This window comes from Mus caroli, chromosome 5 (genome assembly GCF_900094665.2).
Source record: "Mus caroli chromosome 5, CAROLI_EIJ_v1.1, whole genome shotgun sequence".
Lineage (NCBI taxonomy): Eukaryota > Metazoa > Chordata > Mammalia > Rodentia > Muridae > Mus > Mus caroli.
In genome coordinates, this window is record NC_034574.1 from 121,766,215 (window position 1) to 121,782,565 (window position 16,351).

A 16,351-nucleotide genomic window follows, 5' to 3' on the forward strand; every position below is an offset into this window, starting at 1 on the left:
AAAAAAAAAAAAAAAAAAAAAAAACCTCTGCCCCTGAGAGAGTTTAACACCTAATGATCATGAAGGCATGCTTAAGGTGGCAGACTAGGATGTCCCTCAGGGCTGAGGTACCCGACCCTTCAGTCAAATGAACATCCTCTCTCTGAGTCTCTGGGTCAATAGTTTTGAAATTCTGGAGACTATCTTCCTACTTTCCCTCCATGGTTAAGTAATTCAAATGTTCTGTACCCTTAAAAGTAAGGGAAAAGCTAAATTTAGATGCAGTTCTTAGTGGCGTGTGCTCAGTTCAAGTCAGTTCAAGTCGCAGACTTGGGGTCGGAGGAGAACCACGAGGGGAAGAAGAAGGTGCAGGAGGAAGGAGGAGAAGCCATCGTGGGTTAGGTGAGCCATAAAAATGTGGCCCTGAGGACTGGCCAGATGGAGATCAGAGCAGCCCAGGCAGAGCATAGTAAGTAATCACTCAAGGTTATCAATAGGAACACTGATTCTAATAGCATAGAGGGCAGATATCTGCCCAGCTCTTGTGCTGTGTAAGGCTTATTGTAAATATAAAGACTGTGTGTGTGTGTGTGTGTGTGTGTGTGTGTGTGTGTGTGTTTCATCTGGGAACTAAAGGGTCAAAGGTGGAGTAGAAACCCCGGGTTGGGATTAAAAGTTTATACAACAGACACACTTAGGGAAAAAAGCATGCAGAAATGATGACACGCCGCCTCCTTCAGCCAAGCCAGGCCCTCCTCCGAAGCATTCTTCATGACTCTTTCTGGTGTTTTAGGACAAACCCCTGCTCACTCTAAATGATATCTACCATGCAGTTCATTTGATGCCACTGTATAGATAATGATAAAAAGTGAAATTTCGTGGTATTTTCTAGGCAGCTCCCTCTTTTGAAGATGTCACCTTTACTTTCAGTGAGGATTTGTGGCTGTCTCATACTGGAAGCCGAATGATTACCAAGCACATATCCTATATCTAAAATAGCTGAGCGAGGTATATATGGACCCCTTCTTACTCCCTGCAGGGCAAGAGAAGTCAGAGGATTGGATGTGAATCCAAGCGTATGGAACACATACTGTCTGGGTCCTTTCCTCTATAACATTAGCATCACCATCAATCTCATTGCTATCATCACTATTAATATCACATCATCATCAATATCATCACTGATACCACCATCAGGATTATCACCATCATCACATTAATATCATTAGCAGCAGCAGCATGTCCATCAATATCATCACCGTCATCAGCAGCATCACCATCAATATCACCATTAATATCATCACCATCATTGCTATCACCACCAATATCACCAATGTCATCATTACTGATATCACTATGGATATCTCCACCATTAACAGCATCATAATCATGCACACCATCACCATCATCCTCATATTGCCACCATCACCACCGCCATCACCATCCCAGGAAGGTGACCATCTAAACTGTGTCCACCATGGAATATCATCACCTCTCCCGACATCCTGTTGCTTTGGAGTCCGAGGCTCACCGCCCCACGATTTGATTCTGCCAGAGCCTCACCCCATGCCCTGCCTAGGCAAGTTCTGTGCCATGCTTTCTGCTTCGTATCCCAAATACAAATGCAACCACTATGGCAGCCACTACCTGGCAGGCAGTTGCAGGTTGAAAGCCTGAGGCAGTGGACACAACTACCACTTTACCTCTTCACTCTGTTTCTTGGGCACAGTGTGAACTTCCCTGCATTCAGGCCACACCTCTCTCTGCCTGGGAAGCCTCAAACCAAAGGCCATCCAAACAACATCGCTTTTCTTCTGAACTACTCTGCATGCTTCAGTGACTCCAGAGTAAGGCAATCGGGACTGACTTCAGGGAGGACCAGAAGATCCATTTCCTATGTCTTCTCATTAGGAGGAACACCATCCCCCAACGCACCAAGGTCATGCTGGTCTGAATGCTCCTTGCGCCACATTGACTTGTAACAACACTCAAGAGTACAGGGTGATGTAAAGAAATGCAAAATGTGATTTACAATCACCATTCTAACCTAGAGTTTGAAGTCCTAGAAAACTGGTCTCTCTACCTCTCTCTGGTCAGTGCTCCTAACAGACTTTCCCCCATGTATCTGACTTCAGGACCTTTGCACAGACACCTCTCAAGAGCATGGGCCACCTTCAGTGTGTGCTCACGCCACCCTCCCAAACCAAAGACATATAACTGACACTCAATAACCCTGTCTTGACTAAACTGCTGAACTGTGAAGACCAGGCACAGCCCTTATATGGCACAAGGAAGAAGAACAGAGCTTCCAAAGGGCCAGAGGGCCACTTACCACCAATCTCTACAGCTGTGTCCTTGTCTCTGGACACGGTGGAAGTCTTCCTAGTGTTGGGTCTAATCAAATCGTCTTTAGCACCTGTGGTCTTCAGGTATGGCGGGTCATTTCTAAAGAGCAGGAAAGAGCACACGTGAGCTTCTGCAGGCAGAAGTGGCTCCATGTTCCTTGCTCCTTCCTCCATACCCGAGGGGCAAAGGAGTCAGGGGTGACACTACTCCATCAAGACCAGCTCAAAGTGTAGCCTAACTCACAGCCTTCCCAGCCTGGAACTTTCTGTATCATCATCCAAACTTGCTGGTCAGCAACTATGAGAAATAATATAGTCCTGACATAGAACTTTCCCAGAGGGTCTCATAGAGATCAGGCTGGTTTGAACTCACTCTGCATCCAAGGATGCCCTTGATCTTTTGGTCTCCTTGCCTCCACTTCCCAAGAACTAGGATGACAGGTGTGTGCCTCCCAGCCCAGCATATATATGGTGTCCAGTGACTGAACCCAGGGTCTCCTGCATGCTACACAGTTTTCCAACTGAGCCACATCCTTAGCCACCACCCCCAAGCCCCTTGACTGTCCATTAGTTCTCCAAGTCCTAGGCTCTGCAAGATCAAGGTATTTAGGGCTTCCTCTAGTTTGCTTTTCCTTAACTGTGACTTAAAAAAAAAAAATGACCAAGGGCAACTTTGGAAAGGAGTTGTCTAACTCACACTTTCGAGTCTCAGTCCAACTGAGAATGGCCCCTAAAGACTCATATGTTTGAATGCTTGGTCCTCAATTGGTAGAACTATTTGGGAAGGATTAGGAGGTGTGGCCTTGTTAGAAGAGGTGTGTCAAGTGAGATGGGCTTTGAAGTTTCTGAAGTCCATACCATTCCCAGTTAGCTCTTCCCTGCCTCTCTGCCCTACATGGATCAGCTGTAAGCTCTCAGCTACTGCTCCAGCACCATGCCTGCCTGCCTGATGCCATGTTCCTTACCATAACTGCCATAGACTCTAACCCTCTGAAACAGTAAGCCTCAGATAACCATTTTCTCCTATTATCTACCTTAGCTATACTGTCTTATCACAAAAATAAAGGAGTAACTAAGACAGCAATATTGGGAGAAATCACGGCAGGATCTCAAGCAAGAACTGAAGGAGAAGCCACAGGGGAACTCTGCTTACTGGCTTGATCACAACTTCAGACTCAGCTAGCTTTCCTGTACAGCATAGTTCCGACTGACTCTGCCTAGGGATGGTACTGCCCACAGTGGGCCCACACACACATCAATCATCAATCAAAATCGTCTCTGGTAGACATGCCCACAATCCAATCTGATATTCTTCAGTTGGGACTTCCTCCTCCTCCTTGACTCTATGTTATGTCAAGCTGATTAAAAACTAGCCAGCCCTGGGCTCATTACCTAGACTGAGCTGAAGACAGCTGGGTATACAAGTCCACGTGGGAGCTCCACCCCTTGCCCTTATTATCAAGGCACGGCTGATGACTTCATCATCCAGAAAGTATCTCCATAGGCCAAATTAATGCATAAAAATCAAAGGCTAAATGAACACACAGGAGGGAACGAACACTTGGTACCATCAGGTACCAAAGAACAGAAATAAATCCCCGAGTATTGTCTGTGACCAAAAGGCCACCTTGCACTGACCTCCGGATTAGAACCTTCATAGCTCAGGAGAAGCTGGGCTGTTACAGGTCCAGAGTCCAGTCATAACTTACCTAGGGACATCTTTAGTCCCCTTATACATAGGCACCTATTACCTACCCATAGCATAGCAATCATCAAGAAATCCTTTTCTTCTACCAATCAAAAGGCTAAGAAGGACATCAGAGAGTGTCACCTGAGTCCTACGGCAGAGGTTTCGAGGCTTTGATGTAAGCCTTGCATGCTTCCAACAATGAATGTGAAAAGTGACTCGCTTTCTGACTTTGTTACTATAAAAACTTCACGAAACACTTAGCATGCACCAGGTACTTTAGGGTAACCCAAGTCTTTGTTCCCAGGCTGCAGGCTCTCCTATGTGGCTCGAGAATAAACTATCCCTTGTCCTCTTTGAGGTGAGAGTTGTCCCCCAGATCCTCTGACTGAGGCAAAGTATGAGCCATTGCTTCTTTTCCCTTTTATTGTGCAAAAACAAGATTTTTTTTTCCAGTTCTCTAGAGTCAAGGGAATAAGGTGACAACTTGAATGGCCCTGGGTTTTTATCACAAGGCTCACAAGTGACACAGGCAGGAATTATAGCAGGGTAAGTGACTGAAGAACAAAGACAGGCAGGCTTCATCTGAAGGCTTCAGAATTGAAAACCCAGCCTGCATGGCGGAAATTCAATTCATTTCAATTAAGCAAGCATCTACCACGCACCTCTGCCCTGCCTGGCAGTCCTTGAGACCAGTGGTAAATGAGAGCTTGTCCTTTCAGGACTCGGGGATTGGTGGGAAAGGTGGAACATTCACGTACCATCTCAACTCGAGCTAGAATCTAATAAGATTAGGAGGACGTGCAAAAGGATGTGCGGGAAGGCCGTCTAGACAGGAGAGCGAGGCTTGCTTTCTGGCCATATTTAATGAGAGTGCTCCGGATGCAGAGAGAAGAACAGTCAGAGGCCAAGAGGTCACCTTATTAGAAACAAAGAAACAGATCTGCCTGTGGGCGTTCCTCCCATCTCTGAAGGTCTCCTGTATCCCCACATGAACTTCACCGCATACAAGACTCGAGACTGAAAATACCAACTTCATTAAAGACTAATCCAGAGTAAAAGGTCTCACTACCGTAGTCCCAGAAGCTCCTGCCGATCCAGGCCAGCCATCTAGACTGAGTCCATGTCTGACATCTGCTAAGCTGTTTAGACTTCTCTCCAGGATCAAGCAGCGCCCCTCAGATTGACTCTGCATTCAAACCAAACCTCCCATAAAAATAACCCAAACCAACAGGAAAGCTTAAAACTCAAACTTCAGTGATGTGACCCAATGCGGGGAGAGATGAACGCCGTCCCTGGGACCCACATAGTGGAAGGAGAGAACCAACTCCTGAAAGCTGTCCTCTGACCTCCACAAGCTATCCGAAGCAGAAGTGTGTGTGTGTGTGTGTGTGTGTGTGTGTGTGTGTGTGTGTGTGTGTGTGTGGTATGCTCACAAAAGATCATTCCAGCTAGGCTTGTTGACTTTTGATGTCCCCTAACAGAAGGGAGGGTCCTGGGACCCTCACCTGAATATCCAGCCACTCTGCCTAATCTCTATGTGATTCTGCCCTAATTGTATGTGGTCTCAAGGAAAAGCTAGAGGATCTAAGGGAAGTTTTAAGGAGGGGAGTGGGCACCACCGGGCATAGTGTAAGCAATAAGTATTAATATGTGAATGGAAGACAATTATAATGAGAAGTGATATATAACTCCAGGAAAAATTATTTAGGAGGCATGGGCTATGAGACAGGGTTTCTCTGAGTAGCCCTGGCTGTCATGGAACTCATTCTATAGACCAGGCTGGCCTTGAACTCAGAGATTCACCTGCCTCTACCCCCACCCCCGGAGTGCTGGATTTAAAGGTGTGCACCACCACCATGTGCCTGAACTGTACAATGAACTGCAATGCCTGCCTGGCTGGGTCTATAGGTAACATGTCACATGACAACTGCTACGATGCTAACTGTTGCCTTGAGCAAGATAGCCACTCAGGCATGTGTGTAGGATATGGGGCAAAAGGCTAACTCCTCATCTCTGAGGCTTCCCGACCTCACCATGCCTACGTTTGAGGTAGGTAACTCTCAGAGTAGATGACCGAGCAGTAACCCTAAAACCAGATGTTGCCAGCTCTCCCTCGCACGCTTCCAGGTTATCCCCTGAAAGGCAAAACTGTCCTTGCCAGCAAACCACTCATCTAACATAACAAAAAGTGCTATTTTTTATTTATGACATTTAGTCAAAAAATAGCAGTATAGGGCCCAAGAGATGACTCTGCAGTTAAGAGCACTTGTTGCTCTTTCAAGGGACCAGGGTTCGCTTCCCAGAACTCACATTTCAAAAGTGGAGGGGAGGGTGGATATGGGACATAGTGCACACTTGTAATGCCTGTACTGGAGAGACAGAGACAAGCAGAGAGGTTTATGAATTCTGAGGACCACCTATGGTCACCCTCTGGCTTCCACAAATATGCACATGAGCACTTAATAATAATAATAATAATAATAATACACTATTTTAAGTGCAAGGCTGGGGTGATGGCTCACCAAAAAAAAAAATGTGAGAATCAGAGTTTGGATCCCCAAAACCCACATACATGTTTACATACATGTAATTCCAGCACACTGGATCTAGGGATCCCTAGAGCCAGCCAGCTACCGAGCTGAGTTTAAGTCCCTAAACCTGCAAGGTTTACTGTTCCTATTTTGGCCTCACACCTTCCTCAAAATGTAAGGTGGAGTTCAGTCAAGAAAGACAACCAACAGCAATGTCTGGCCTTGAAATGTATGCCACAGATGCAGGTGCTCCTACACACACAGCACACACACCACACACATCCAACAATGCATACATACACTATAGTGCACTCACAACTCATATACACACACACCACAATGCACGCACAACACACAAGCACATATACCACACATGCACATACAACACACATGAGCACATACTACAATGCACACACACACACACAAGAATATGCATCAAAGTGCAGGCCTCCAGTGTGACTCTCTGCCTGGCAGAAATGTGTCAGGATGTCATCTGACTTCTTCATTAAAATACCAAACACTCCAGTCTCTCCCCCTGCCACATGTAGTTCTCAGGGTGGGTGGGTGTGGCATCATGCTTTCTCAAGAAAAACATTAAGAATAAACAGAATGACAGAAGAATCATTCTAACCTACAAGTTACAGGAACTTTCCCCACGCCAATGATTTTTTTTTCTTTTCCATTCTCAGGTATATGATGTGCCTGTGTTTAACATGCATGTTTAACAAGTGTGTGGGCACACTTATGTGGGTGTGTGTAGACGAACCTGTGGAAGCCCAAGGGCAATGTCTCTTCTACCTTATCCACTGAGGCAGTGTCTGTCAATCAATCCCAGGGCTCACCGATTCTGTCAGTCTTGCTAGCCACCTGCTTGCTCTCACGATCTCCTGCTTCAGCCTTCTAAGGCTGGAATTATGGGTAGACTGCCACACCCACCCACCATCCTTGTACATTCTGGGGTCCAAACTCTGGTCCTCTCGTTTCCTTGGCAAGTTCTTTAAGCACCGAGACATCGCCTCAACCCCTAAGCCTATTTGTTACTAGATTAGTGGTTCCTAGGTCCATGGTACATTTCATGAACTTGGGGGTGGGGGCGGGGGTGGGGAGGCTCTGCATAGAATCAGTCAAACTGGCTCTCTGTCATCATTCTGGTTCCTGTGCGAGGTCTATGTCCCACACGGCTGGCTGGAGAGCCTGCTCATACTGTGAAAGCATAGGAAACTGCTCTCTGAGGCTTCCTGCGAGCTAGGCTTATTAATTCCAAAGTGGTCTGGCTGGATAACAGCTCTGAGAGGACGTGCATGGCAGAATGGAGCACGGAGCTAGGCTATCACTTCGTGCAGAGCTTTAATTAACTGAGCTGCGTAGGGAGATGGGAGCAGAAGCCATGATTAATTGATGGACCTTTTACTGCGGCCATCCAATGCTGAGCCACATACACAAACACGAGCCACCTGCTCAGCTCTGTAAACAGGACCATTGTGGGCCGGAGAGTTCCTTCCACCACAAGGGTGGGTCTGTTTTCTTGTGTTTGCCCCCCACGTTGACAAAATTAACTACCTCTGTTCTTGAGCCCTGTCATCAGCGTCACACTAACACTGGACTATATAAACGGGAAATGCTGGAGTCTCCTAAGCATTTTCTGATTCTATTTGCCCTCTAAACTCTTCATGGGGTTAATCTCAGTCTTAACAGCTGGGCTTCAAACTTAAGGCCCAAATTGGTCCCAAATAGAAAAGGAAGCAGACTTTCTGCCCAAGATGTCTTAAAGGTGAACGAGTCTAGATGTGATGTTTAAAAAAGCAAAGGTAAAGGCAGTCTTGAAAGAAATGGTTGTCCAAGGATTGGTAGCATGCAGTCTGCCGTGGTCTACCTGTATGTCCTTATTACCCTTCGTGACACAGGAGGGTGAACACCTTCCTTGCAATCTATTCCATGGGTGCATCCCACCAGGTCAAAGATGTCTCCTGGCTGAGATCAGCCTGGGGACAGATCTAGAGCTAAGTCCACAGATCACAACCTAAATTTAAACCATGATTACAGCCCGGAGGATTTGAAAGTGTGAGTTACACGTGGAGGCTGGAAAGTCCCCCTACTGGGTTCAGAAATACTTCTTGCTGCCAGCCATAATCCACAGGGAGGCTGGGCTTTCTGTCTGCCCAGATGAGTGTAGGCTCAGTCACTTAACTGGCTTGTCCCATCCCACAAAGCAGGTACTTACAGGATCTGGAACCAGTGGCTCCCACAGGCTGGCCAGGTCTCCCCTCCAGCACTCCTGGGCTCACTGGTCTCTCAGCTCCAACCCTGGCTGCTCTGCTCAACTCTGCACCGGGCTGGAAGACTGTTTACTTATTCATGAACAGCCCCAGGCATGGGAGCGGCTTGGTGTCCATCAATAGAGAGGAAATTCAATCTGTAAATGGGGGCTGCTAGCGCAGGGCATATCTGTCAGGGTGAGTCACACTGACAGAGCCACTATGGAATCTTGTGTTTCCACAATAAGCAGGGCCCAGGAGACACTGCTTTTCCTACTCGGTCTCTCCCTTCCTTTGTGAGTCCCCCACCCCACAGGGTATACAGTTCTGGGAACCTATGGATCTGTGGACATACAAAGTGCCAGTATTGGGTCTCACTTGTATCAAAATGAACTTCATTCAGAAGATGGTAAGGAAAATGAAAGGTATGGAATGGACCCCCAAATTCTATGTCAATTTATCTTTAAACCCAAAACTCTATTTTATACAGTCATTTTTGTTTGTTTGGGTTTCTGTTTGTTTTTCAAGGCAGGGTTTTTCCTCTCTATCTCTGGCTATCCTCAGAACTCACTCTGTACACCAGGCTGGCCTCAAACTTGGAGATCTACCTGCAGCATCACCCAGCTAAGTCTAATTTCTTTAAATGTCCAAAAATATAACCCCACTCCTGCCCCTTTGCTGCTATTGTTTTGCATTTAACAAGTCGTGGCACCCCACGCCTGCGAGGTTCATTCACTGCCACCATGTCACACACACAGCCCAGGGCCAGAGCTGGGATACTGTGTTCAAAGCTGTCTCCATCCCCAGGAGGCATCCGGCTCCTCAGAAGTGCCGGAAAGCACTGTTGAATTAAAGACATTATGTCTTGTGTTTCCAGTTGGCCGTGAATGACAGAGCATTAACAAGTGAAAATTGAAAGCAAGATAAAACCTTCCCCCAGGAAAAGGAGTCAGACTGCTCCGAGGCAATCAATCAATAAAGTAATTCCAGAGTTCTAAAGACACTTGTGGGCTGCCAAGATGGCGTGGTGGCTCAAGTGCTTGCCACACAGCCCCATGACCCAAGTTCAATCCCAGGACCCCTATAAAAGTAGAAGGAGAGAACTAACCTCACAAAAAAATTGTCCTCTGACCCCCTCATGCACACTACAGCACACAAACATCACAGGTGCATACACAAACACACTGTCTTAGTTAGGGTTTCACTTCTGTGAACAGACAACCATGACCAAGGCAACTCTTATAAGGACAACATTTAACTGGGGCTGGCTTACAGGTTCAGAGGTTCAGTCCGTTATCACCAAGGCGGGAGCATGGCAGCATCCAGGCAGGCATGGTGCAGGAGGACTACATCTTCATCTGAAGGCTGCTAGCAGAATACTGGCCTCCAGGAAGCTGTGATGAGGGTCTTAAAGCCCACAGCCAGTGTGACACACCCACTTCAGCAAGGCCACACCTACTCCAACAAGGACACACCTTCTAAAAGTGCCACTCCCTGGGCTGAGAAATACAAACCATCACAGACATTAATCAGTATAACTAATTTTTAAAGGACACTTACAAGCTCCCAGTATGTCAGGAATCTTCCACCTTCCACTGCAGGTTTCCCTCTCAGACAGAGAACAGAGCTAGGTTCTGAACAGCGTGCTTCCCCTCCACAGCCAATCTCTAACAACGGTCACCTAAGGCTCCAGGCAGTGCACAGCACCAGGACCTGCCTGGAGCTGTCTGCCATGGTATTTAAGCCAACATGGAAGATGGTGGATAGGGCTCACCACAGAACTGCCCCTGTCACCCGAGAAGAGAGCTTGCAGAGCAGAGAGCTGGATGCCTGGGATGACGCCTGCCCAAGTGTGGCTACCCAGTAGCCATGCCTGGAGTCTAATTAAATGCCTCCACACCCAGGAGCCCCCCCATCAGGTTAATCATCTTACATGACCATTAATTTCACTGCCCCTAAAAGCCTCTAACAGTCACGTGGCTCTGTCGCCAGGCTAAGCCCAATTACTTCTCTCCAAACTGAAATTCAGCGTGTGGGGTATTGATTTTTTTCTAAAATAAAATAATTTGGCAATTTGGATCTTCATTTCTAATGCTGATTATTAACATCCCTGGGACAATAACAGCAGCCAGCATGGTGAGCAATTACTAAACACTAAGCCCGACACTCTAAGCACCTTGACCAAAAGTGTCGCATGGAACCCTCAAAGACCTATGAGGCAGGCACTGAGACTGTCTCTGTGTATGTTACAGATGGAGAAACTGAGGCATAGCTTAGCAGGAGAGGCTTTGAGATTTTAAGTTGGCCAGTCTGGACATATACAGCCATGGTCTTCCCCTATCCCCCCATAAAGATGTAGGTGGCTGGTATAAACTACAGAGAAAGGGATGACGGTCTTAGCTGTCTGTTTCCAACAGTGTGTGTGTGTGTGTGTGTGTGTGTGTGTGTATGTGTGTGTGAGAGAGAGAGAGAGAGAGAGAGGTGGTATGTATGACATATTCAAGTGTGTGATATGATGTGTGTGTATAGTGTGGTGTGTCTGCGCACCTGTGTGTTATGTATATGTGTGCTTGTATGTGTGTGTAATATATATGTTTTCATGTGTTATATGTACCTCTGTACAAGTGCATACATATGTGTGTATAGTGTATTTGCATGTGTGTAGGTGTGCACATGTGCAGGTGTGTGTGTGTTTGCATGTGTGTGGCGCAAGTATGTGAACATAAGTGAGGTCAGAAGTTGATGTAGGGACTCGTCTTCACTGTTCTTTGCCTTCTATATTGAAGGTGGAACATTCAGTGACCTCAGAGCTCACTATTTGAGCTAGATTGACCAGCCACCATTCTCTGGGGTCGCCCTGTCTCTGCCTCTCCTGCACTTGGCTGCCATACCTGCCTGGCACTTATATATGTGCTAGGGATTTGAACTTGGATCCTCACACTCACATAGAAAGCACTTTACCCACTGAGCCATCTTCCTAGCCCCTGTCTTTGTTAATATTAAAGAAAAGTCAATACCAGGAATGTTATAAAGTGACAATTGGGCAGGTACACTCACAATAGGATTAAGTAAAGTCAACATGGGACTCTTGGTACCCAGAGTGAAGGACAACATGGGAATCATTGTAACCCACCATATATGTCCCTTGTCAGTTTGGGTCAGTGCTGCTTCGGAGCCATTCTGAGACATGACATCATAATCTGAGAATGATAGAAAGTCAGATGCTCCTCAATACTGTCCTGCTGGGTGCCATTCCAAAGAAAAGTCTTAGAAACAAGGCCCTTGACCTCACCTGACCCTCAACTCAAGGACAGGCCTCAAGGGTCAGAGACAAAGTTCCTGTGACAGACAGGACAGATATCAACCAGGTGCCACCCACAGCATGCTTGGGCAAAACCCCTAGCACTGCTCCTATTGTTAAATACTGATTTGGGTCCTGGTCTCTGTCACCTACAGCAGAAGGCCCTGCCTTAACCTCAGAGCCAGTGGTATTTTGTGTACAAGAATGGGCCTCTGTGGTACTAGTTTGGAGTCTTGAGACCCCAGAGGTAGTATGGCCCTACAAACAGAATGCTGGAAGTTGAGTCTCAGAAATAGGAAAAAACAGACTTCAAATAGGATCATACAGCAGGGTCTACTCAGGGACTTTGTGTTTGCTGTGGGACCTGGGACCTAGAACTGACACCTCTTAAGACCCAACAGCTAAGAGTCACACTCTTTGGTAGTCATTAAGCTGGTAAGATAAGCCTGACAAACACACAGGGGTGAAGGGTCACATATTCGAGAAGCAGATGCTGAGAGCCTGTGTCCAGCCATCACCTCCTCTTTTAGAGTGCTTCTGATCTCTATAGCCGTCTGCATTCTCCCTCATGGTCTAAGAGCCTCTGCACTTCCATAGAAGATCTCAGGACTAGGAGGGGAGGCAGAGGAGGAGGGAAGGAGGGAGGAAGAAAGAAGGGGAGGGAGAGAGAGAAGGAAGGAGGGATAGATAGAAAGGGAGAGAGGGAAGGGAGGGAAAGAAGGAGGGAGGGAAGGAGGGAGGGAGGGAGAGAGAGAGAGAGAGAGAGAGAGAGAGAGAGAGAGAGAGAGAGAGAGAATGAATATAAATGAATGCATGGGATGCAGCAGGTTTCATAGGCCTTGAGGCAGGAGCCCAGACAGTCACCCTCCTACAGCCACTCACAGGCAGAAAGGACTGGCCTGGGATAAGGAAAGAAAATGGAGAAACAAGCCAATTTCTTGAAGGGCACAAGGGTCTGAAGCCAGACTGGAAGATGGGGGAAGTGAATGAGACACACCTACTTCCTGAGCTGTGATCTTAATGACTGACAGCTTGAACTCAGAAATCCACCTGCCTCTGCCTCCCGAGTGCTGGGATTAAAGGTGTGTGCCACCATGCCTGGCTCCTGGCTTCTTTTTTTAATGTATTAGAGCAGATAGAGCAGATGTGTGTGTTCATGGGCACATGTGCATGTGTCGGTGTGTGTGTCAGTATGTGTGTGTCAATGTGTGCATGCCTGTGTGTCAGTATGTGTGTGTGCATGTGTGACAGTGTGTGCCAATGTGTGTGTGCATGTTTGTGTGTCAGTATGTGTGTCTATGCATGTGTCAGTAGTATGTGTATGTGCATGTGTGTGAGTATATGTATGCCAGTCTATGTGCCTGTGTATGTGTGTCAGTATGTGTGTTAGTGTGTGGGTACCTGTGCATGTGTCAGTATGTGCACATGTATGTCAGCTGTGTGTGCACGTGTGTATCAGTGCCTGTGCATGTTTGTGCATTTGTGTAACCCAGATTGCAGGCTGTCTCAAAATCTAACTGCACACAGATCCTGACTCTGCATAGCCCTGATTCATTAGCCACTTAAGAAAACTAATATTACAACACGTCCCTGTGGATGAGGGAGGTTAAAACCCTCAATATCTCAAGGGGTCTGAAGAGCAAGTCCAAATTAATTGGCTTGAGTTACTGTGCCTGTGTGTCAACTTAGCAGCTAAGTATGATGTACAGGGGTGGGGGCGTTGTGTAGAGTTCAAGACCAAGGTCTTGTCATGATTGCTCTGGAGAGTCAGCACAGAGAACAAGGACGTGAAGAAACCTGAGGCCAATGGTGAACTCGGGGGAAGTGCAGCCTGGGCCATCAGGACTGAAAGCCCTTCATCCCGTGTGCTCTGTGTCCAGCCTTCCTGCACCCAGAGCCTCACGTCTCTGTTCTCAGTACTGGCTGGACTCGAACTTCTATTCACCATAAAAAAGCTCGCCTGGGGTCCAAGCAGAGTCAGTGTGGATTTTAGAATTTGGCATAGCTGTGTCCTCCTAACTAGAATTAAGAGAGTGAGCCCTTCCATGTTTGCCTGGCACTAATCTGGGAGTCACAAATGTCTCAGTCGTGTGATGGAAATGAGCTCCGAGACAATGGAGTAGTTCCACACTGGATCATTAGAGACCCCTGTGTGAACTAGGATAGCCTTCTGTACCATATACCATGCAAAGCTAAAGGCTGTAAGAGCCTTCATTGTCACAAAGCCAGGCTCTGAGCCCAGAGCATAGACTCTGTAGTCAGCAGGGGCAGGGGTGAGGGCACCCTGAGGCAGGGGGGATGGATGTTTTGAGGAGCAGCTTTGGTTGGTCCCCAACCTACTCTTCTACAGCCTGGGAGCCTATAAGTTCCCATGGAACACACAGGACACGTGCATATGCATGTGCACACACACGGACACACACACACACCATTGTATAGGAAAGCTACAGGGTACCCCCTACAAATAAGCAGTGATTGTCATGGGGCAGATATGCTATTTATTTCTATCCTATGGGTATTTTGCCTCTGTGTGTGTGTGTGTGTGTTTGTGTGTGTGTGTACATATATGCACTCTGCATGAATGTCTGGTGCCTGAGGAGGACAGAAGAGGGCACTAGATGCCCTGAAAGTGCACACATGGGTGCTGAGAAGGAAACCTGGGTCCTCCGAGAGAACAGGAAATGCTCTTAACCACTGAACCATCTCTTCAGCCCAATGTCTTTATTTCTTTGTATCTGAATATTCTATAATAAACGACAGATATGAAAAAAATGTTCCCAAGGCTGTCAGGGGGAGGAAAAGCCTTTTGGGCTTGGTGATAGAAAGAAAGGGACACCCACCCTGAGAGAGGCCTTTAGATGCTCACCAAATGCCTTCAGACCAAAATTCAAAATTCCATTCACATTAATTTGTTTGAAGGAACATACCGGGTGTGATTAAGTCACCCTTGTGATTAAGTCACCCTTTCAAACTATGCACAGAATGGATCATCTCAACACAGAATAGTAATAAGCATGAAGATTTAAACAAAACTCTTCTAACAGATCCCAAAACACACGCAGCATCATTCTCTATAAAAGCCCAGCAAAGTGAGACCCCAGCTACAAGCACCAACATTAGGGTCAGCATCTTGGCTGGATAGGCATATGGGTGACTCAAATGTTTTCAAAAGTCTTTTTCTCTCAAAGAAAAAGACTGATCAAGTAAAAACTGTTGACATCATATACATATATATAAAAATATATATAAATATACATTTACACACACACACACACACACATATATATATATATATATATATATATATATATATATATAGTTTTTTAAATAGGGCTTGGGAGATGGCTCAGTCAGTAAAGGGTTTGCCACATAAGCATCAGGATCTGATTTTTGAACCCCCAGAACCCACAGGAAAAAGCCCGATGCCAGGAGACTGTTGAGGTGGCTCAGTGGTTAAAAACACTTGATGCTCTGTCAGAAGATCTGGGTTCAGTTCCCAGCATTACGTGACAGCTCACAATCACCTGCAGCTCCAGGCCCAGAGGCATATGATGCCTCCTTTTCTCCCCCAGTGCCAGGTATTACATACATGCAGTGTGTACACACACACACATACACACACACACACAGGAAAAACACAAATATACACAAATTTTTTTTGTTATACAAAAGGTTTATTAATTTCTTATAACTTTAGCATATCTACTATATTCTTTGAATCATCTCCTAATTACCTGCCATAGCTAATGTGATGTGAACAGTTCTTGTAGTATTTAGAGAGCGGTGATGAGGAAAACGTATGTTTTGTCTGCGGGAACCGGCTGAAATTCTGGAGTTATAGTACAGGAGAGGAAGGGCATTCAGATACCTGTGGGCAGCCAGGCTCTGTCATTGTGTGACTGATGCACACTTTCTCCCTTATTTTATTATCTCCAAAGCAAACATTGCTCTTCTATTTGGAATAAGGAGTTAATCGGATGCATTAATGTACCTTTCCCTGTGTAGACTAAGAATATTACATTTTGCCTTTAAAAGAAAATAAGAGTTTTCATAATATAATCCAATAGACACAAATAAAATACTTCACCAACTCCTAGGACAGAAATTTTACCAAATAACTAGTAAATTTAACATCATTTTGAAGGNCTACCACTTCCGTGTTTCAGACTGTTTGAGAATTAGTGTACATTCCAGAGAAAATATATTGATTTAAATTTTCACCTTTGTCTAATAAATATAACCACCCTTTT

The 16,351-nt window shown here is 46.2% G+C and overlaps 1 protein-coding gene across 9 annotated transcripts in view; it reads right to left on the reverse strand.

The window, feature by feature from the left end:
• Rimbp2 (RIMS binding protein 2) overlaps nucleotides 1–16,351 on the reverse strand; it is a 192,534-nt gene that overhangs the window by 136,764 nt on the left and 39,419 nt on the right. The window contains exon 2 of one of the 9 annotated variants that reach the window (XM_029478009.1): nucleotides 2,312–2,424. The exons of the other annotated variants lie outside the window; for them this stretch is intronic. The gene's annotated coding sequence lies outside the window, so the exon portion shown is untranslated. The remainder of the gene's footprint in view (nucleotides 1–2,311; nucleotides 2,425–16,351) is intronic. 9 annotated transcript variants of the gene reach the window in all.